This window comes from Oryx dammah, unplaced genomic scaffold, assembly GCF_014754425.2.
Source record: "Oryx dammah isolate SB20612 unplaced genomic scaffold, SCBI_Odam_1.1 HiC_scaffold_10, whole genome shotgun sequence".
NCBI lineage: Eukaryota > Metazoa > Chordata > Mammalia > Artiodactyla > Bovidae > Oryx > Oryx dammah.
The window spans coordinates 21,239,241-21,250,579 of NW_024070194.1; the positions used below are offsets into that span (position 1 = coordinate 21,239,241).

General features: G+C 47.1%; 1 pseudogene; it reads right to left on the reverse strand.

Annotated features, from left to right (window-relative positions):
• Positions 1–5,063: 5,063 nt before the first annotated feature.
• Positions 5,064–10,355, reverse strand: LOC120868738 (annotated as a pseudogene).
• Positions 10,356–11,339: the final 984 nt, after the last annotated feature.

Consider the following 11,339-nt stretch of genomic DNA (forward strand, 5'->3'; position numbering starts at 1 on the left):
ACGTGTAAAGTAATTCCTTCTCCTGCCCACTCCCCACTTACCTAGTTCCGCTCCCTGTAGAGAAGCCCTGTCTTTAGTTTATTCTGTGATCATGCATTTACAAATATATAGGCATAGAATTTGACTTTTCTTCCCACACAAATGGTAGCATCCTATACACACAGCATCCTGCATCTTGCTCTTTCCCACTTCATTTGGAAATCACATCAGAACAAAGAGCAGCCTCATTCTTTGTAACAAATGGATGATTTATTTAACCGCTTTCCTGCTGATGGGTATTTAGGTGCTTTCCATTCTTCTCTTATGAACGATGCTACAACTGAATTTTTTAAAAATATTTACTTTTGTTTTACTTGTTTGGCTGAGCCAGGTCTTAGCTGTGGCACTCAGGATCCTTTGCAGCATGTGAGATCTATTAATAGTTCCCTGAAACCAGGGGTCAAATCTGGGTCTCCTGCATTGGGATTGTGGATTCCCAGCCACTGGACCACCAAGGAAATCCCCTGGATGTTTTTTTCTAATATATATAATACCATTTTGCATGAGGGGAAGTGTATTTATAAGGTAAACATGAAAATGAAAGTGAAAGTCCCTCAGTCTCCTCCAGCTCTTTGCGACCCCATGGACTCTATAGTGCATGGGATTCTCCAGGTCAAAATACTGGAGTGAGTAACCGTTCCCTTCTCCAGGGAGTCTTCCCAACCCAGTGATCGAACCCAGTCCTCCCACATTGCAGGTGGATTCTTCACCAACTGAGCCACCAACATATGGATGTAGACTTGCTGGGTCAAAGAATATGTTCATTTATCAAAGGATGTAGAAAGAAGAAAGCAAAAAGCCCCTCCACCTGGTTTCCCATTACTCGGTTACCCCATTGCCCTCCTCCAACAGGTAACCCTGCTGTTAGTTTCTTAGCTATCCTTCCAGAGTTCCCCCCCACACACGTAAGCAATAGGAAGTTTAATATTTTTGTTGTTTGCACACTGTACACATTATTCTTAATATATCTTGGAGATCTTTCCATGTTAGTACATAAATAGACTGCATCGTTTTCTGTGACTACAGCATATTCTGATATGTGGCTGGGTTATGACCGGCATTTGCAATTTTGATAAATAGTGCAGGTATTAGTCAGTGTTCTCCAGAGCGCAGAACCAGCTGTGTGTGTGAGAGAGAGAGAGAGAGGAAAAGGAGAGGATTGTTTTAAGAACTGGCTCCCAGGATTATGGAGGTTTGGTAAATCCAAAATCTGTAGGGTAGGCTGGCTGGCTCAAGACCCAGGGACAAGTTGCAGATGCAGTGCAGAGGCAGCCTGCTGACAGAATTCCTTCTTGCTGGGAGGAGGCGTGGGAGTCAGTCTTTGGTCTAATAAGACCTTCAGCTGATTGGATGAGGCCCACCCACATTATGCAAGGGAATCTACTTTACTCTGATTTTAAGTCCACAAATTTAAATGTTAATCTCATCCCCAAAACACCTTTATAGAAACATCCAGAATAATGTTTGGCCAAAATCTGGGCACAGTGGCTCAGCCAAGTTGACACACAAACCAAACCATCACAGTGCCAAACTCACCTCTTCAGTATGTGTGTGACTCGCTCAGTTGTGTCCGACTCTTTGTGAACCCCTGGACTGTATGTATCCTGCCAGGCTCTTCTGTCCATGGAATTCTCCAGGCAAGAATGCTGGAGTGGCCTGCCATTCCCTTCTCCAGGGGATCTTCCTGACCCAGGGATTGAACCCAGGTCTCCCGTGATGTAGGCGGATTATTTACAGCTGAATTACCAGGGAAACCCTGTTCCAGTTTATGGAAGATCACTGCCCACAGGTCCCAAAGAAGAGCAAGTCAGTGCCTTTGAACAGAACTTAAAAATGTGTCCATGAGGTTTCATGTACCTGACACCATAGGAATCTAATGTAAAAAGAATTCACAGAATGTCAGAACAGGAAGTTACCTCAAGTGCAGTCTAATTAAATCCATTCATATTACCGAAGGGGAAACAGACTAGAGAGCGAAATTGGTTGCTGGCCAGTGGTCTAGGCTGCCTTGTGAACCATGGGGTCTGCCTGGTTCAGAAACAGCAGAATCCTGAGATACCCAAGAGGATCAGCCCAGCGAACCACCCAGGGCTGGTTTGCATCAGATGCTCTGTGAGACCTGAACCTGGCTCCACTGGGTGGATTCTAACCAAGGAGATCCTGGCCCTGTCCAGTTCAGGCTCTCCTACCCACCTGCACCACCACAGTGGCTTCCTGTTGGCTCCACCCCAGTTCTCAGCTTTCCAGCTTCTATAGCCTGGCCTGTCCCTACGTGAGCATTCTCCTGGGCAAGACTCACATCAACCGACAGATCCAAAGGCTCATGGCTCTGCCGGGGTCCTGGATAAAGTGCGAAAGCCTGACAGTCTGGCCCTGCTTGTGTCTCCCACAGCTCTACCTCCACTGCCTCTTGGCAAGGTCCTATATCGGAGAGTCTGGTCCACCATGAGGCCATCGGCCTCTCCTGCCCTTGGGATCCAGTGCTTTCCCACACCTCTAGATGCAGCATCCTTGACAGGTCTGAGACCCTCCCCTGACAGCTCCAGGCCTCGGCTCCCTATAGCTGGGCTGCAGGGGCCAGGAGTGCGGTCCTGGAGTCACATCTCTCGGGTTCCTTTCCCAGCCCCTCTACTCACTGCCTGTGTGACCTCAGGCAAGCTCCTAACCTCTCAGAGCCTTAGTTTCCTCTTTTTAAAATGGGCATATGGGACTTCCTTGGTGGTCCAGTGGCTAAGACTCTGAGCTCCTAATGCAGGGGCCCAGGTTCGATCCCTGGTTGGGGAACTAGATCCCATATGCAACAACGAAGACACAGTGCAGCCAAATAAAATAATAAAATGGGTACAGTTCTTGGACTTCCTGGGAGGTCCAGTGGTTAAGACTCCATGCTTCCACAGCAAGGGGCATGGGTTCAATCCACGGTCAGGGAACTAAGACCTCGCAAGCCACCCAGCATGGCCAAAAATACTTGAAAAATAAAATGGGTATGGTTCTTACCTCTCAACGTTATTGGACAGGCCACTTAGCACAATGTCTGCTCAGCTAACGGTCAGCTCTTGATTATCAAATTAATATCATTGTTTCCAGAATTCTCTTCCCCACTAGTGTGTAAACTTCTTGATAAGAGGTTTGCTTTTCAGCTCAATCATGCCAACACCTGATATCAGTCAACTCTACTCCCTCCTACCCCTGTCTGATAATGGGCTAACAGGCCCTGTTGTTAGTTTTCTTTTTTTTACCTTATATTGGAGTGTCATTTTTATTTTTTTAATTTACTTTTGGCTGCTCTGGGTCTTCATTGCTTTGCGCCAGCTTTCTCCAGTTGCATTGAGCAGGGCCAGTCTTCGTTGCCAAGCGCAGGCTTCTCATTGCTGTGGCCTCTCTTGCTGCAGAGCACAGGCTCTAGGTTCTCGGGCTTCACTAGTTGTGACACGCAGGCTCAGCAGTCGTGGCTCCTAGGCCCCAGAGCTCCAGCTCAGTAGTGTGGTGTCTGGCCTTAGTGGCTCTTTGGTATGTGGAATCTTCCTGGACCAGGGATCAAACCTATGCCCCCTGCCTTGGCAGGTGGATTCCCATCCACTGTGCCACCAGGGAAGTCCCTGGAGTATAGTTGATTAACAATGGTGTCGTTAGCTTCAGGAGTACAGCAAAAATGATTCAGTTATACATACACATGTATCTATTCTTTTTTTCAAATTCTTTTCCCATTTAGATTGTTACGTAACAGTCTAACGGTTACATAGAATAGGAACTTACATTATAAGGCACAGTTTCCTACCTTATACAGTAGGTCCTCCATTGTTTATTCATTTTAAATATAGCAGTGGGTACATGTCAATCCCAAACTCCCTGTGTCCCACCCCTCACCTGTTGTTAGTTGAAATGAGGCTGTGTAGGCACTCCACCGGAGAAGGCAGTGGCACCCCACTCCAGTACTCTTGCCTGGAAAATCCCATGGGCGGAGGAACCTGGCAGGCTGCAGTCCATGGGGTCTCGAAGAGTCGGACACGACTGAGCGACTTCACTTTCACTTTTCACTTTCATGCATTGGAGAAGGAAATGGCAACCCACTCCAGTGTTCTTGCCTGGAGAATCCCAGGGACGGGGGAGCCTGGTGGGCTGCCGTCTCTGGGGTCGTACAGAGTCGGACACGACTGAAGCGACTTAGCAGCAGCAGCAGACCCTCCACGGCAGACTGTTTTATTTATTTATTTATTTTTTGGCTGTACTGCAGCATGTGGGATCTTGGTTCCCTGATCAGGGATCGAACCCACACCCCCTGCCATGGGCTCATGGCATCTTAACCCCTGGACCATGCAGCAATTCCCTGCATGGCTTTAGAATAAATCAGGGGAAACCGGTTTGATTGTTGATCATTTTTAACATGGATCGTAGATGAGTCTTTAGCGTGAAGCGGTTGGGTTGAGCACCCTTCTTCCAGGGGCCATCTTCCAATGCCTTGTTCCCTGACTCCACAAACATTCTTGGAGCGCCTCCTATGGGCCAGAGTTCCACCAGGCCCTGTGCATACAGAGAACTGTCCCTTTGTTTTCAGCAACCTTATTTCTCCGAAAGAGATTATATCCTCACTTCCATTTGTAGGTCAGATTCCATCATGAACTCCAGGAACTACTTCAATCCCTTGGTTGTATTGGAATTTCGTCACAAATACAAGCTATTGGGTCAGGCGCATTGATCAGGGCCGCAGACTGCAGGGCAGGGGTTTCACCGAAGTGCTGTGAGCAGATTCTTTTTTCACTGTTAGCACTTCATCTTTCCATTGATCCCCTCTTGTTCCTATTCTTATTAGAAATCTGCTAGCTGTTAGGGTGGTTTTTGGCTGCAGGTTATTCTTGTTTATGTTTTATTTACTTTTGGAGCATGGTGTTCATTAAGATGGCAGTGGTCAGGCCAAGAGAAGATCAACCAGAAAGACCTGTATTCTTTCCCTGAAGGGGAAAGGCTGTCCTGGTTGGGGTGGAAGGGGGCGTTTCCTATTCTTTCAGTTGTGACACCGTTGTTTCTTTTTCCTCTAGTGATATTAAAAAAAAAAAAACAGGGGATAACAAGGAGAATCCCCATAGTCCAAATGGTCAGCTGTTCCCCAGTGAGACCAGCTGCCCAATCATGAGCATTTGTTAGAATGTAGAAATGAGCTTTCCAAAAGGCAACCCAGTAACACTTATTTTGCTGAGCATGTTTGGTCTTTTTGAGATTGTATTTTTTACATTTGCCATGTTTCACAAATGTATTTCAGAATTTCTATGAAAAGTACTATAGATAGTACCTGATGGATGATACTTTATACTTGAGAAGCACTAGACCTTTTTTTAAATTTTTTTGGCCGCCCTCTGTGACTTGTAGGATTTTAGTTACCCGACCAGGGATTGAACTGAGGCCCTCAGCAGTAAAGTGCGGACTCCTAACAGCTGGACTGCCAGGGAATTCCCTAAACATTGTTTTTTTGTTTTTTTGAGGGGAGTCAAAGTTACTAAGACATAATTTACATACAGTAAAATTCACCCTTTTTAAGGGGACAGTTCAATGAGTTTTGAAAACTGTAACCACCACTGCAATCAACATGTAAAATACTTCCACCACCCCGGAAAGTCCCCTCGTGGGCCTTTTTTTAAGATTTGTTTTTCATTTTAATTTTGGCTGTGCTGGGTCTTCACTGCTGTGCAGGGGCTTTGTCTGATTGTGGCGCCTGGGCCTCTAATTGTTGCGGAGCACCAACTCTAGGCACAGGGCCTCAGTAGCTGTGGCGCGTGGGCTTAGCTGCCCTGAAGCGTGTGGGATCATCCCCAAGCAGGGATCGCATGCATGTCCCCTGCATTGGCAGGTGGAAGCCCCCCTCAGGAGGTTTTACAGTCAGTCCCCTTCCCACACTCCTAGCCCTGGTAACTACTGTCCCCTCAGTTTACCTTTTCCAGAATGTTGTATAAATGAAATAACTCAGTACATACCCTTGTGTGACTCGCTTCTTCCACTTAGCATAATGTATTTCAGATTCTTCTATATTATTGACGTGTCAGTAGTTTTTTCCTTTTTATCCCTGACTTAAGGCTACATCCCAGTTTTTAAAATCTGGAATGGCTTATTTCTTGCTTTAGTGATTATGAATAGAGAACAGCATCCATTCCTTCAGATACGTCATCTTGTTTGAACCTCAGGACACTCTGAGAGTTGCATATTGTTACACCAGTGTCTGAGAAAAAGGACACACCAAGGGTTACACCACATGACGTCACATGGCAACAGTTGGAATTTTAGTCTTCTGCCTCCCAACTAGAAAGAATTTTTGGTTTTTACCAAGATACAATTCACATTCCATAGAATTACAACTAGAAAGGTTTTAATTGAACTTAACGTAAATTAAGAAGTATTACAAAATCAAACCTACACTGAAACATCTCCATGAATATTTCATTTCTCACTCTGTGTTATCTCTTGATCCAATGGGGCTCTTTTAAACCATGGATAACCCAAAAATGAATAATGTGTACTAGTGCAAAATAAACTAAAATTGATATAACAAATAATGGAAACAATCTAATATCAGGCAATAGATTGGGTATATCCATTATGGTGTATGTATGTAATGGACGAGCATTCAGCCATTGAAATGGATATTGAAGAAGACAGTAAAAGGACCTTGGTCATGATATACAGCTAAAAAAAATCAGGTTACAAAACAGTAAGATCAAGGTGAACCTACTCTTGTAAAGTTTACATAGAAATAAATTAGTAAGTTGATAAAGTGAATATAAAGGAAAATATTATCAGTGGTGATTTCTGGGCCATGGAATAACAGGTTTTGAATTTGTTCTTTTGAGTATCTGTAATATCTAAATTTTTCAATGTAAGCATCAATTTGTGATGTTTAGTCACCAAGTCATGTCTGATTCTGTGAGTCCACAGACTGTAGCCCACAAGGCTCCTCTGCCTATGGGATTTCCCAGGCAAGAATACTGGAGTGGGTTGTCATTTGCTTCTCCAGGGGATCTTCCTGACCCAGGGATTGAACCTGCATCTCCTGAGTTGGCAGGCAGATTCTTTACCATTGAGCCCTGGGGAAGCCCCGTTAGTGTGATCTATTTGTAGAGATAATACATGAAAGGTGCACAGTGACAAATTCAAAGAGAACTCCTTCCCTACCCCCTAAATTGCTAAAAAGAACATCTTTTTTTTTTTAATTTTAAGTTTTTTCAACCAAAACAACTACACTTCCTCCACCCCACCTACCTGAATTATTTCTAGACGCCTTGCCTCTGATGAGGTCGGGTGACGCCCTGGGGCTGATCTGGGCCCTTAACCTGGGCCTTGTCTTCACTCCTCTGGCAGGTGATCCCACTTCTCCCCCATATCCCCTCTGGGACCAGCTTCTCCCTACTGCTTTTCATTTCTGCTTCCCTGGGTCAGACCCTGAACCCTGACGGGAGACTCAGAGAAGCTTTAGTCAGATCACTACTTTCATAGAGAAAAGAAAGCCATAGAGAGAGGAAGAGGGGGGCAGGGGTAGCAGCGGAGGAAGGAGGGAGAGAAAAACTTCAGTCCTTCCCGCCCCAGACCTTCCATAACCTCCTTCAGCACTTCCTGCTAGTGTGGTGGAATGAGTCTGAGCTTTGGCATCAGACGTGGGTTCAAATAGCCATCTGTGTTCACAGATGCATTCACTCAGTGAGAGTATTTTGACTCTCTCGCCGTGCACCCACTCCTGGGTGAAGCAGTGTGCAACCTTGAGGAGGTTTGCTTCACCTCTCCTCTCTGGTTCATCGGTAAAATGGAGACAGTGTCAACCTCACAGGGTAATTGTGAGGGTCTTTTTATAATTAATTTTCTATTTTTATTTTTGGCTCTGCTCACGTGGGCTTTTCTCTAGTTTCAGTGAGCAGGGAAATAATGACTCCGGGACTCTTAAATATTGCTGCGCTGACCGGAGAAATCTCAGGCTCGCCAGGTCCACGAGGCGTAGACGAGGGTCAGGAAGAGGAAGGTGGCCACAGACAGCAGCATGTTCTTGTGATTCTCCTGCTGAACCAATTTCAGCTACTTCTCATAGCTGGAGGCTTTGTTCATCAGGCTGCTTTTCTCCTTCTCCAGAGACCTCCTGGCCTCTGAGCTCAGCTCCGCCCCCACAGAGCCTGGAGTTCACAGCCTCCAGGTCTCTCCAACATTGTGGCAGCTTCTTTCTAGCCCATGAATCTCTAGAGAGATGCCCCAGTTGTCTCGCTTCATTGTAGTCATGTTACTTGTCAGGTTCTTGGAGCCATTATTTCCCCGCTCTGGTGGCAGTGTGCAGGCTTCTCATTGCGGTGACTTCTCCTGTTGTGGGGCATAGCCTCTTGGGCATACAGACTTCAGTAGCTGCAGCATGTGGGCTCAGTGGTTGCAACTCCCAGGCTCTAACACAGGCTCAATAGTTGTGGCATCCCGGCTTTTTTGTCCCACGGCATGTGGGATCTTCCTGGATCCAGGATCAAACCCATGTCTCCTGCATTGGTGCATTGGTGATTTCTTTACCACTGAGCTACCAGGGAAGCCCAGTTGTGAGGATTGAATGAGGTGGTCTCCATGGGGCACGCAGCCTACACCGTCACCCCCTCACTAACTTAGTACTGAGAAAAGGGGAAACCAAAACAAAACACATTCAGTGGCAGTAGGTGGCCGCTGCACCCCTGATAGTCTCACCGCAGGACTAAATGAGTGGCTAGACTAGTGATTCTCAAAGTGTAGTCCCAGGACCCACAGTGTGAGCATCCCCTGGGAACTTTGGAGAAATACAAGTTCTTGGGCCCTGCTCTAGACCTACGGGTCAGGAACTCTAGGGCTGTGACCCAGTGCTCTGCATGGTAACCAGCCCTCGGAGGTTAACTATGACGCAAGCCTGCCTTTGAAGGCCACTGGGCTATACCACCCCCTGCATTTAAGAGACCACCAACTATGTCATTAATAAACACAGGGTATGACCAGCCCAGGGGAGACCTCCCTCTAAGATCATACCATCTAACAGAGACACCTCTAGATTGGGCTGTGGAGCCTTGAAAGCACTCCAAAATTTAGGGACATCCCCTAAAACACCTAGGCTTCCCTTCAGGAGCATCTTGTGACTCAGCCTTGAGTTTAGTAAAGAGTTTTCATTCGTTCTCTTGAGTTAAGAGATTTCTAATTTTCATCCTGCTGAATGAAACAGAGAAGCTGTGAGACTTCGTGGGTGCTTTGGTCTGGGCAGCAGACAGAAGGGGAGACAGACTCTCCCTTCATATCCTGGGACTTTCAGTTCAATCAGCAGTTCTCTGAGCTCATTAAATTCTTGGCAGCCCCAACTTCAAATATTCCATCCCTTTGTCCCTTTGGGGACCCTTACACTTGTTAGATCTTTCCCATGGGTTTTTGATTTGGAAGTGATGGTCCCTGTAACTGTGCAAAGGGCATGGTGCTGGGGTGGTAGGGGTCGTGATGAATTAGGACACCTGCCACTCACCTTCGAGGAACTTGAAATTAAGAAATGCACGGGAAATTGTAAATCCATGTGGACAGGCAGTGGAGTGGAGGAGGACACTGGGTCACAGCGCCCTGGGAGGAGAGGTGGCCAGGAGCTCCAGACTAGTCCAGAGTCAGGGCGTGGTCACTTTGCCCTGACAGGCCTGAAGAGAGGGATCTGAGGGCCACACTTCCAAGTCACGTGGCCTGTGCGTTGTGAGAGATGAAGAAGCTGCCTCTGGCCTCTTTGGAGAGCCCCGTTTACCTACTGTTGACTAAATAAAAGCTTAGAGAGGCTTATGGAATAAGGCTGCTTTCACATCAAAGGGCTCTTACAAAACAGCTTGGTGGTGAGTTAAGTACAAATGAATCAGAAACAGATGGACTCAATTTCCTCGAAAATACCCCTGGGCTTCAACAAGAAGAGGGAAAGTGCTCAGCCAAAGGCATTGTGGGTTTTTGCTGATCCTAAAATATGCTCAGTGATTTGGCCTGGAACAGAGCCGAGATGTAGGGACTGTCAGACTCCCAAGTCATTCCAGGGTCCAGCTGGCATCTGGCCAACACATCAGCTGATCCCCAGCAGCCCCCTCCCTGCTCTCCTTGATGGCCCAGGAGGAGACCCCATTGGCTTGGTCCTGCTCTGGCTTTGCAAGCCTGGACAGAAAAGCCAGTGAGACCTTCCTTTTCCCTGGCTCTAAAATGCAAGAGTTAATTTAGGTGATCTCTTAAGGCTTTTTCAGCATGGGTGTTCCATGAGCAATAATAACAGTAATAATTGCCAACATTTACTGAATGATTCCTTATGCCAGGCACTGCTGCGTTAAAAGCTTTATATACATTGGCTTGTTTTACTTCTTTCAGCAGCCCTGGGCTAGCACTATAATTATCTCTATTGTACAGAGGAGGAAACCGAGACTCAAGAGAGTTTAATAGCTGGCCCAAAGGCCCACAGCTGGTACACGGCAGAGTCTAGATTCTAACCGAGTGATAAGGTATCTTGGTAGTATCTAGCCTGCCAAGTTCTGGATTTCCATTCTCATGGCAGCTTTCTAGTCCTTGAGTTGGTATTGAGTAGTCTCCTGACTGCCCAGTTAGAGACTATCCATTCTCTAAGAAGTCTGTAGAACTTTGGCCAAAGTAAACCAAAAACACAACTTGCCTTTGCTACCCTCCTCTCCCCCAGACCCTTAAGTGCCTGTGTTAGATGCTGGGGACACCCAGCCTTGCTTTCCGGGTGGTGGACAGCGACTTTGAGGCAGCATGACAGATGCCCACTAGAGGAAGTGTGCAGAACACACCCTAGGAGCCCTGATGGAGTCTTCTGACCAACTGGGTGAAGCCCAGCAGGAGTGAGGAAGGCTGGCGAGGGGTGATTGAGGACCCAGCAGTGGGTAACAGCGGGAGCTCCCTTGGCAGGGAGGTGGGAAAAACTTGTGGTGCTTGTGGAAAAACTGGAGGTCATTTAAGATGAGGAAGGCCCTGAGGTATGTGTTGGGGAACCAGAACCGCAGGAGAGAAGGCCAGGAAGATAGTCAGGGACCAGATCCTACCAGGTGAGCCTTAGAACTTGGTCTAAAGGGAGTCACAGACAGGGGTTAAGCAGGAGAGGGGCAGGAGCATCAGTGCCCACCTGCCCCTGGCATGGTCCCCCTCCAGGCTGTCTCCCAGCCCCAGTGGGGGTGGAGACTTTAAGGGCAAGGGTGTGTCCAGCACAGCTCACAGCAAGCACTCAATCAGTGTTCACCTAACATCCACCACCTGCAAGAAGAGCCAGGTCCCCTGACTTGGGTCAGCGAAAGCAGTCTAGAAACCAA